Source organism: Branchiostoma lanceolatum, chromosome 11, assembly GCF_035083965.1.
Source record: "Branchiostoma lanceolatum isolate klBraLanc5 chromosome 11, klBraLanc5.hap2, whole genome shotgun sequence".
NCBI classification, from domain to species: domain Eukaryota; kingdom Metazoa; phylum Chordata; class Leptocardii; order Amphioxiformes; family Branchiostomatidae; genus Branchiostoma; species Branchiostoma lanceolatum.
The window spans coordinates 11,873,547-11,885,546 of NC_089732.1; the positions used below are offsets into that span (position 1 = coordinate 11,873,547).

The window sequence follows — 12,000 nt, forward strand, 5'->3', positions numbered from 1 at the left end:
GTTAGGTACGGTAGAATGTTGGTATGCCCTCGTTACTATATATTAATATTAATAAGTTTATTGCAAATTCGTACCCGTAGGCTAATGGCATGTTGACAACAATGTCGAAGTACAAATGTAAAGTAAAAACATAAGGCATATATGTGATAACAAGATCATACTATATTGCTAGTCTACAATGAGTTTCTATATCTTTGGTTCTAATGCGGGTTTTTATTTCTTCTTTGAAAGCAGTTGGAAATATATTGCACAGGTTACTTGTTGTAGTCACCCCCTCCACGTTGCGACAGGTGCGCACATGTGTCATAGCACGGCATATGGGGTGTAAACTAGGGCAGTGTGCCGTAGACTGGGCCTTCACATAAAGCTCCAATAGATTTTACCATATTGTGCGACATGCGTCATTTGGTGCAATAGGGATGACAAGGATCAGTAGTTGCTAAAGTAGGGCAAATCATGACTCGCGCGATATTGGTTCAAAGTTGTCCCAATATGTCATATGTAACAAGTAGACGGAGTTGGAGTATCCTACATTTATTTTGTGTCAAGGATTTTCTATAGGTCAATATTACATTGTTTGGTAGCGTTAGCTGCCCTACACGGAGTATGCTATGGGGTCATACGTTTGTGAGATAACATTACGGCATAACATGACCAATGAACTACCCAAAAATCGCGTTTTTCTTAACTCGTGGACAAATTTCTTTATATTAAGAATTTATTTCAAGAATGAATAAGAAAGAAAAATAGGTAACAGTAATCAACACTGACAAAAATATCAAATACTGACCTATATTTGTACATAATACTTTCTCTTGACGAGCTGTGATTGGCCACTTCGAAGACAGAGCAATCACTTATGGAGTGATGGATTAGGTAAACTGTCAAAGCCGTCAATCAGGTGTACCTAACTTTTGCAGGCGTACTTAACTTTTCCACTAAGATTGTTCATTGTATAGAACGGAAAAAAGTTTTTCATGACAATGCATTCGTACCAGATTAAGGATTCAGTTAATTGAGGGGGGGGGGTGTGCAATACTCTCCCATAAGGATGGTTATATTCGTTTCGTTTCAAGGCATCCTCATCTGAGGTGAAGCATGATGATTTTTCAAGTAGCTAGTGGTTGTGCAATGTGGCTTCGCTACGGCTCGCGTTTTTGGCCAAGCTCACCAGGTCACCCATACTCTTCTCGATAAGTGTGTTGGGTTCTTTTACGTGCGGAAACGACATTAATTGATGCTTTTTGTGAGGAGAAAAGGGCAGTCAGCAGTGTTTGTGCAATGAATAATGTACGAAGGCCATTTTCACGAGTCAGCATTATTCGAGATCCGATGACTCATTTCGGCTCGACAACTGGAGATCTATTTTGGAACTATGAAATCATGTTAGACCACACTGACTAAATTATATGGATGACATCCGCGCAAACATAAATATTCGTCCGTTAAAAAAACCTATATCGTACAAAGAATATATATCGTACTATATCGTACTCATGTGCTAATTATTTTTGATTCGACGATAAGGATGGAGTTTTCCTTAATATAATTTGACAGAGGCATTGACATCGTCTTCATTATTCGTTTGGTTACTCGGTTAATCTACAGAGGGCAACAACTACAACGTGATTAAAAGAAATTGATGACAATCAAAATTAATTAAAAATCAACAGGTTTGAGCTCCTGTAGAACTAAGTTACAAGAAGGCAATACAAATGATCGAATGACGATTTACAAGACCACCAAATAGTAATTAAAGCGGATTTATAGTGAGAACTGAATAAGGTTCAGGACCATGTCGTTGTGGGTACAATTTATCATTGCAAAAGCGATACTTTATTGACAGCAGATAGTTTCGTTGTAAGGGGTTGGCTGGCATTAAAACTGTGTGAATATGCTACGAGGGTAAGTCAGAAAGAAATGCCTTTAAGTACCATACATGATGGAATTTGCCATCTTAAAATCAACCCAATCACTAATAAAAATCCAAATAACAAATTGAGATATTTCAATGTCAAGAAAACGTGTGCCTTTACATTTGTACAACATTTTAACTTATTTCAAAAATGAACGCACTATGATACTAAGGGCATTTCTTTTTTACTCACTCTCGTATGTCAACAGCAAACAGTGACACAGAAAAGTTAATGCTTAGTCTAACAAGTGGTTGATTAGTCATGGGTATTCAAAATCAACTATAACGATATTACTTATCTGAAAATACTGAACAACATGTTACTATCATAACATGGCGTGTCCATTTCATTGGCATAAAAGTGTGTTTTGGGCATATCATTTCGGATTTGATATATGGCTTGATTATGATGCATACAGCCATTTACTATCGATGTGTGTTAACCACCGTGTCCCAAATGACAGAAAAGTTGCCACATATACTCATAATTCATTGTTAAACGTTAGAAGAGAAGACTATTCAAATGTGATGCCACCAACTATAAATGCGAAAACGTATACGTATCATCAGGTAAACAAAGTTAACCTATAGTTGACCTATGTCAAGGGTTACATCCAGACGCCCTCACAACATTGTTTACCTGCTTACCCTAACTTGTCGTATGTCGGCAGTTAGCACTAGTAGCACTAAGAACTTTTTTAGTGTTTAGTTTGTGTATATACATTAATTTTACGTTCATAAATGGTATGATACAATTGGTATCGTGAAATGACGATTTTTTTTTGCATATTCATGTCGGATAGGCTTATTATACCAGGCCCCTGTGGCAATCAAATTTCTATCTCGAACATCTTGGCAGTTTGCCATTGCCTGTAGTCACCAGCTATCTGTTGTTACGTAACATGAAGTGGTGGCCTTCAAAATGTACCAAACACAACCGAAGGCTTATTTGCCATATCCCCTTGCACCAATGTGCACAACTTCAAAAAGCTAATGGCCTGAAACGTTGAAGCAAAAAGTAAGTACAACTTGGAACGAACCCCATTGGGATGTTGTCAAGGTCCATCCTCTATCCCAATATGTCCTTATCTTAAGCTGTAATCACGGTGGAATATTTCCAATTCCAGGAAGTTACATCCCACTTGAGGAGAATTCCGAGTAAAGGATATCGTTTGTTATCTCTCCAAGCCTTAATTTCGCCGGCGATGACTTTAGGGGGATGGATAGCCTTGAAGCCGTTGCGATGAAATTGCCCTTGATAAGGGACCTGAAACGTGACATTGAATCCGCCCCGTCTATTCTTCTTCAGAGTCAACAGAGATACCGCTGACTATGTCTCATTACCGTGCTGTCATATAGTGCAGGATAACATGACCGCGGGTCTTACACTCAATTAGAATTTGATGACAGTTACACCAGGGGATGCATCACGTGGAATTGAAAGAACGACGAGGCTACGAATTATATGTGTAGTTTTGTGGCTTGTGACAAATTCTGCGTCCTGTTTAAGATTAGAAACAGGCTATAGAAAAACACACAGGCCTGCCTCATGTTCGAATCGTGACAGTGGATCTTACACTCAATTAGAATTTGATGACAGTTAACGTTACACCAGGGATGTATCACGCGGAATTGAAAGAAAGACGGGGCTACGAATTATAAGTGTAGTTTTGTGACAAAGTCTGTGTCCTGTTTTAGATTAGAACCATGCTGTAGAAAAAACACACAGCCCTGCCTCATGTTTGAATCTGTGCACTAGTTGAGAAACGTAGAACGTGACCTGTGCTGACGGAGTGCAATAATTCACTCTGTGTGCGGCAATCTATGCAGCTAGGTCGTCCCACTGGCTAGGCGTGATTGTTCTGACGAAGGCAAGCCTTACGTTTGTAAGGAATTTATACTCAGGCGCTCCTCCTTAAAAGAACAGCAGGAGTATCTTTGTGAAGATGTGGAAAAAAATGCCTTGCCCTGTTCCCAACCCTTGATCCCTACACTCTATCGTGTACTATTCATTCCTCGGATGTCTTTTCTTTTGTTGTTTTTGTAAGTCGAAATTGGTGCAACGCTTCTGAGGGTAGTTAAAGTTTACTCAGCGTCTATATCTCTACGAAGTAACAGGTTTAAATGCATATAGTGTTGTTAACGACTTTCCTGATGTTCGAAGATACAACGGTTTTACGCTCTGACGACTACTTTTGATGTTAGTTGAACCACGAGTGTTGTATGTCACAGTTTCTCTCAGTCGTTTCTCAGGGCTTGTTTTGACATGTAGTTGTAAAGGCTTCAGAAGATCGATGTCATGCTATAAAAAACATTAAAGCGAAACTTTATCAATGATAAATCGTTCTCACCTCGCCATCAATCATTCAAACAATTATCCTTAACTCTTATGCACCTTTCTAAGTAGGCTTAATCAGCTGACCTTTTTTTTGTAACGGTAATGTGAACCATAGTGCGGTGTAATCAATTTTTACCTTTTTTTAATGAGAAATATAGCTAAATTGTCAAAATGCATATCATTTTTCACTGAAAGTAAGAAACAACACTATATTTCACAGACAGGCCGGTGGAATTGTTAACATGAGTCTGTACACCAGATGTATGTTTCACTGTTGTTTATTGTTTTCACGTCATTGTTGTTACTTGTTATATTGTTAATCTTATAGTTGTACCTAAGAGCTGAGGATCTCGGTTAGCAACATCAATCCTCGTAAAATATCATATATTTGTGGATCTGAAAAGAAATGAAAACAACATGTTTGATACAGTAATAAGACAACATTCTAATTCATCGTGCATACATCTAGAAACGACGTTACCCTCAAGGTCTTCTCAGAAACATTGCCTCGAGCGTTGGTAAGTGAACTGACCGCCCCGTTGCTGATGGGTCTGGGTAATATCAGCAGGTAATTGCCACTAAAGGTAATGACTCATATAGACACTGCTTGTCACCTTAACAGTCCTGGCAAATTTCCCTTTGGAAGGCCAAGGGCGTGCGAATGACGCTGGAAGTATCGTTAAGGGAAGGATATTGCGTTCACAGCCATGTCAGTACTAATTAACCAACACAGGTTACTGTTGTGATTCGCGTTCTCTTCTGCCCAATTTCATTTTGCGTCGTCCCTCGTCACGATATCACCTAACCTTATCTCTTAGAATGCTAGAGGCTATAACAGATTGGCTATTTCAGATAGAAGGGAAACGTCAAGCGCCACAACTTAAGGTTACACTTTATTGTAAGTTTTATGTAGGAGACGTCGAACACATTTTTGACACAAGCAATACCAATAGAACTGATTAATGGTGTGTTGGCGTAACGGTTAGTTCTGTTTGGCCCCAAGCCAAGATGTCCTGGGTTCGAAACCCACTAACATGTCACCGATGTTGTGCCCTTGAGAAACGCAGTTTACACGACTATTCTCACTCAACACAGAGGTCCTTGGTTTGAATCCATTTACATGCCACTGATTGTTTACTCTTGGAAAAGGCACTTTATACAACTTACCTCACTCTATACAAATATGGGTACCTGATTTCGGATAACCGGTTGGCAGTTGGCAAGGCTTGGGCTCCGCCTTCCAATACCGTGCCCTAGACACTGCGGATAACAGCCCACTACCCCTGCGGCCTCAAAGAGGCTATAAGACTACCTTTACCTTTACATTACTTGACAGATGTAGCAGAAGTTCCTCTGTTACACATTCGCTTATCAGTGTGCACCTTGAAGGTCTAGGACGTGTCTATATCCATGGTCACAGTTAAGAAAGTATGTAAAGTATTCCGTACTGATTCTCACAGCGCCGTGAATACCATTGCTGTAGCATTGATGCAGCATGCGAACACACATGAGAGACGGATAGACCATTTACCTCTGTAGACATCTCGACTTTCCGAGTTGACTGGAATTGGTTTAACATTATCCACTTTTCTTGACTGCTAAGAAAAACTACTACAATGGTCTATTTTAGCTGCACTAAAAATACGGGCTTCTTTGAAACTATCTTGAACATCTCTTAACATAGTTACACCAGGGTACATAATTCACCATGAAAAGATACGTCCAAATTTATCTACAACCAAACATCCATCAATACAGTATAATGCGGTCCTGTGTACACCAAAACTGTACATACCAGGAAGTGTGTGTGTGTGTGTGTGTGTGTATGTGCGTGTGTGTGTAGATGTGTGTGTGTGTGTGTGTGTGTGTTTGTGTGTGTGTGTGTGCGTGTGTGCTGCACTAGATATATCTCAGACCCACTGTTTTTCAAAGTGGCCGATTTATGTAAACCGGTGGATAAATTTTAACATTGTTGTTTAATATTTCCCAAATATTGTGTACACTGTTCCTTGTTGTTTTTCGGGCAACTCAGGAAACCTATCTAATTTCGTTCTAATCATACTTTTTGTGAAAGGAAGAAACTCAACAAATAATAGAGCAAGATATTAAGAAAGAAAGATCATATTCAACATCCATTAAGTTAAACACAAGTAATGGCCTGGAGAGAATCATATTCATAACGGCGGGCCCTTACTTTTTAGCGTATTCCCTTTATGTAGTTTACACATGTGTTATCACGATGACATTGGCAGCGTTGTCTGTGATGTAGTCGTCCACATGGACGGTCCTGACATAAATATTGAACGGCGACTGCAAAATAGTGATGTTAAGCTAAAACTGTTACCGTAGGTAACATAAATATTCATCTAGAGACAATTGAAACTCTACCGCTGGATAGAATTCGGAGGTTTGCTCCCTGACGTTTCGAGTGACATTCATCATATTTCTTCAGCGTCACGTGTTTTTATATAATGTTTATCTGGATGTCTAACCTTCATAAACGTAGGTAATATAGCTATGATATATCTCATGGCGCCTCTCTATTCACGGAGTTTCTGGTGAATGTTCTATAGCCATTGTTGGTAAGTTTGGAATCTTATTGAAAAACTACAGTACAAACGAAGCTCTAAACTATTCGTCGGATGTTTTTGCTACTTTGACTAAGTGGTTGCCCTAGAGTTGTCCTTGAGAATGTATAATGCAAACGCATAAAAACACTTGCATAAAGATGACCTGTCGACACAAATCAACCTTGAAATATATCCAACAAATGACCGGCTCCGCTGTCTAATCCTTTGCACTGCACATCAATGAATTCTTCTCTTCCAATATCAATTGAGTGCGATCAGCAATGGAGGAAGACATCGTATTAAAGTAGCGCGGTCAAGAACAAAGCACTCACTTGAGCTTGCACGAAAAGAGCATAGGCGTGTTTTATCTGGGGTTTAGGAGTCGCCTAAGATTCAATCGGTCTTTTGTGTGATTTTATGACGCTCCAATAAGTCGTGTGTCCAGTCACTATTCCGCGTAGATGGCTTGATATTGATGTATCGGCATGCACCAGGCTCGAACAACTCTTATAATTTAATCCCGTCCCGTTGTTGCGAACCCCGGCGCCATTACCGATTCTTCACACGGCGGCGCTCGGGCGCTCGCGGCGGCTTCAGTCGCCTAGACTAGAAATCAATCGGCAGAATGTGACCGAGTCCACGCCCGCGCCATATCTCGGCGTAGCAGGCGTGCAGGAAGGCTGCTTTATCTGCTGTTCCGGTTCTCCTGGGCCGACGAATTGTTGCCGAAGCCGCGCTCACCCTAATGTGGTAAGTGCTTCGCTCTGCACACAATGCGTTTCCCTCACGCTCCCTTGGTAAGAAACCTGCCACTGCCATGGAATCTTCATGCATTTCTATAGGTAGCACAGAATCATTGCAACTCTGGGTTAATCCTTAAGTAGCTTAGCGCCGGGAAGGGCATATGGACACAGCAGATTTTGCATGTAAATGTACTCAACGCGGCAGCTTTCTAGGTGGAAGCGACTTGCAACAAAGTCCTTATTTTTCCATTTCAGTACCTGGTCTAAATATGCATGCACTCTCACGGTACGCACCGTCGTCATTGATGTGTTCAGCCATTTCGCTTCCGAGTTATGGTGTATATTTTTGTCATAATTGGTGTGGGACTAGGGGAATCGAATGAAGCGAATTCCCGCGGGACCTCTGGCGTAGAAGACGCATTCTTCAACGCTCTTGGCTGGGGTGAGAATTTATTGTTATTACCGAAAGGATCTGGCTTCAATTATTAGCAATATTGGCCCCTCCTAAGGGCCCGCGGAGACAATGAGGTGACTGGAGATTGTTTTTTGTTCGAAACATGTCTCCTGCGAGTTGAGATGCTTAGACTTAACGCTTGGATGAACGGCTATGGTCGGTGCACAATTCCTACTCTGATTGATTTGACGCACATCGCAACGAAACCTGCACTTCCCTACCCATAATGGCGCCAGCATGAAACATACCTCAGAATAGGCAACACTGCACGACATTCAATCTTTAAGCATATGCAAAGATGTGCTTTTCATGAAATCAATGCTTTACGAATGCTTTACGTGTGTTTAAAGATAATATTTTGAGCAGGGATGGTATTTTTCTGGAGCCTTATTTCAGGCAACTATTTATTCACGTTACTGTAGATGCAGAAATGTTCGCGGTGGTTTTATGTTCGCGCTTTTCGCGGCCACGTTTCACCGTGAACTTAAAACCACCGCGAAAATGTTTGCCCAATACTGTAGCAGTATGTGACTATAGCGCTGCTGCAAACTTAAAACTACAGCAAACACTCCATTTTCGCCTTAGCGCAAAATAAAAACCACACGAATTTAAATGCATTTACAGTATTATGCATTGCATTTGATTCAAAAATGAACAGAAGGTGTTATGAAAAAAAAATCATACGATGCTGCACGTGAAATATTGAGGCAACAGTAGGGGATTATTTTGTAGATACGGGCTTGGTTTTGCATAAGAAAGATTGCTGCGGTTGCATTCCATCCAGAGATAAGAGCAACCCGGGTACAAAAGCCAGGGCGAGCGTCATGTCATATTTACGATAATGAGATTTGACGGAGGTTTTGATAGGAGGCAACAAAATGTGCGGTAGGAGTAGGCTCTGGGCGGAAGAAGTTGTAAGCGATTTTTAAATCAAATTCTCGAAATGGCCTTTTGCCATTTGAGCATTCCGTGCCGTCACGGACTGCATTAGCAGAGCTCTGGAGCTGTCACGTTTATGGAGAAATATGGTGCTACTGTAGTCATTCGTTTCCCCGGGTGCTTTTTGGCATTACAGGAATAATGTAGCGAGAAAAACGTGTGAGTGCGGGTCTACCATTAGGCTGCGAAGGGTAGGACTAGATTCATTTCTCATTTTTCTGCTCATTCGTTTTAGATGCTGTGTTTAAAATATAGACCCTTAGAATGTCATATTGATACTTGCCAAAGGAGTAGCCGTAAATTGGTCAAGGTTATTAACTTGCAGGAAGATTTTGTGACTTTTTGCTATGGAGGGTAGGACTTTATTTATGTATAATTTTTCTGTTGCTCATTCGTTTTAGATACTGTATTTATAATAAACACTTAGAGTGCCATCTTGATACTCGTCAATGTGATAGCCGCATATTGGTTAAGGTGTTAACTTGCAGGGTGATATTTTTCCAAAGGCTACTTCAAATTAATAGACAGAAAAGGCAAATCCTGGTTGATTGACTCGTATTGGGGAATGTTTCTTGTAATGCAATTATGCCACACTAGTATTTATCATGGTTAAGCTATTTGGCTCGTCAGAAGTTACAATTCTGTCTGGCCAGTTTTTATTTTGCAGGTACTTAGAACATAGTACAGTCTTATCATCTGCGGGATACTCTTGTCATATAAAATATTTGGTGATCAAACTGGCGTATGATATGAGGACATTTTTACGTGATTTACAGGTCTGGCAGTACACTTATGAAACGTAGTATACATGTTTTTATTCGTATCCATACAGAAATGAATGGCATGTACAAGCCTTTTTATTACTATATATGAATAAATGTTATGGGGGGACTTAGTTTCAAGTGCTGTATTTTTTGCTTTAAGCACCAAATTCAGTGCGATTATTTTGTTAGATAAATCAATGCATCTATATCAATTTTCCCACAATAACACTGCTTAACGTAATTAGGCAGGTGTGCGCTTGGTTTTTTTAAATTCTGATTTAACAACTTAATTCATATTATCAAAGTTGGTTATTGTGTGACAACTATTACAAACGTTTTTTTGTTGTCTCTTTTTAGGTTGGTGTTGTTCACTTTGTAGAGCCTAGTGATACAAAGGGCAGGACGTTCCCTTGCTGCTTCTGTAGAAGGGTACACATTTACAGGGAGAGGTTAATAGCTTTTCCTTTTTAACGTGCTCAAGACGTCTCCTCGAACACAGGATCCACATTTTACGTCCCTTCCGAATAACGGCTGCAGCCCCAACCGAGACACCCGTCCTTGAATCTAAACCCTGGGTCTCACAGTTGTCAACTAATTGGAAGAAGGCGCTCAACCGGAAGGCTGCTGCCAGTTGAGCTACGGAGACATCCCTATCCGTTTCAGGTAGACAGTGCATATAGCAGCCATCACACTTCTAGGTGATCCATATATAGCACCTGTATATCTACCATTCACTGTGAGATGGCTTTCCTCTCTGAAATGAAAGCCCCTAAATGCGTCTTCCAGCTTTCTTGCGACACTAAGTGGTGCTCCCGTGCACGATTATCTCCACGGTAATACACGAACTTAGTGATTTCGCGCTAAATAAGTGCAGACAACCGCTGGAAAAATGCACGCCTACGGGGAAATTGCGAGCGCGAGGCCATCCACAGCGTGCTGATAACGGGCTCGCCCTTTTTCTAACGGTTGCACAGATTAGCCAGGGAAGTTGTTTTCATAGCGACTATCGGGAGGAACGTTGTCCTATCATAGGTGGAGAGGAGAAGGGTAAGGTTGCTCTCTTTGCGGGTGATTCGGGGTGACATGACCGGGACTACCTTTGCAATAAATTAAAAAAAAAAAGTACAATCAGACCTAATCTGATCCTTTAGCACACGTAAATCACCCGTTAAGCATACGTAAAGCAAAATCTTCACAAATGCTTTAACACGATCAAAGATTGGATTTCGTGAAGTGTTGCGATATCTAAATGATCTTGCTCGAAGCTGTCCTTCTGCTTAGATACGAACGTTTCACATTCCAGAGGCTACCCAATATATTTCAAGTTTTCCATTATTGCTATTGTACTAAGCCTATTCATATACCGCTATTTTAATAATTGTGTTTTTAGAAAATCCTCTTTCTTTCATTTAAAGCAAAGGTCGATGCTAATTTTTCTTTTTATAAACCATTTTTTAAATTTGTCTTTAAGACAATCTTTAACGACTCGACGACAGTTTATATACGACGTATCATATAGGTTATGTAATCATATATGTTGACGTACTCCATTTATTTCAAACCATAGATATAATCACTTCGACTAGATACAGTACAATGTATAGAAGGCAATGTCTTTGGCAATGGCAGTTGGCGGTAAATTTTCATGCAACCCTGACTTTGATTAGTTTTTATTTCATCGTAAAGTGCTTCATAGGTAGTAACCTACCCTTTGGCTGTTTCCATCCTATCTGTAGTCACCGAAGCCTGAAAAACGACTTTGAACTTGAACGTTTTTAGTAGTTCTATTGCTTTCTTGCTGATGAGTAGATTCTTATTGCAGTATCAAATTTGATTAGAGAGATAAGAATCTTTTAGTAGACTAAAGGCCTTTGTAATTATTCCAATTATTCCTTGTTATTACTTTCCATGTAATACAAGCAACTCAATTAACTGTTTTAGATAACCAACTGTAGCGTTGAAAGGCAGAGATATTGTAATATGTTGCTCATACATATCTGCATAGACCCATGTAATATTATGCTTGTTCTAATTTTAAATATGTTTTCACATAATCTTAAAAAATTTGATTGTAACTAAAACAATGCATAGCATTCTTGAAATCAGGTTACCAAATTTTCTGGGGGGAAATATTTATCAACTTTAGCTAAAACTGCTAATTTCGTGTATTTGTTTTAAGTGTTTGGTATGATTTGATTGTTAATTGGTGTTAATAACATTGAGAAATTGTATCATATTTTATATCCTACTCCATCATAAAGTCGTTCTTATTTTGCA

General features: G+C 39.9%; 1 protein-coding gene across 8 annotated transcripts in view; it reads left to right on the forward strand.

The window, feature by feature from the left end:
- Positions 1 to 12,000, forward strand: part of LOC136445450 (uncharacterized) — a 138,720-nt gene that overhangs the window by 53,873 nt on the left and 72,847 nt on the right. The window contains exon 1 of one of the 8 annotated variants that reach the window (XM_066443482.1): positions 7,435 to 7,573. The exons of the other annotated variants lie outside the window; for them this stretch is intronic. The gene's annotated coding sequence lies outside the window, so the exon portion shown is untranslated. Of the gene's footprint in view, positions 1 to 7,434; positions 7,574 to 12,000 lie in introns of those variants that run through there. 8 annotated transcript variants of the gene reach the window in all.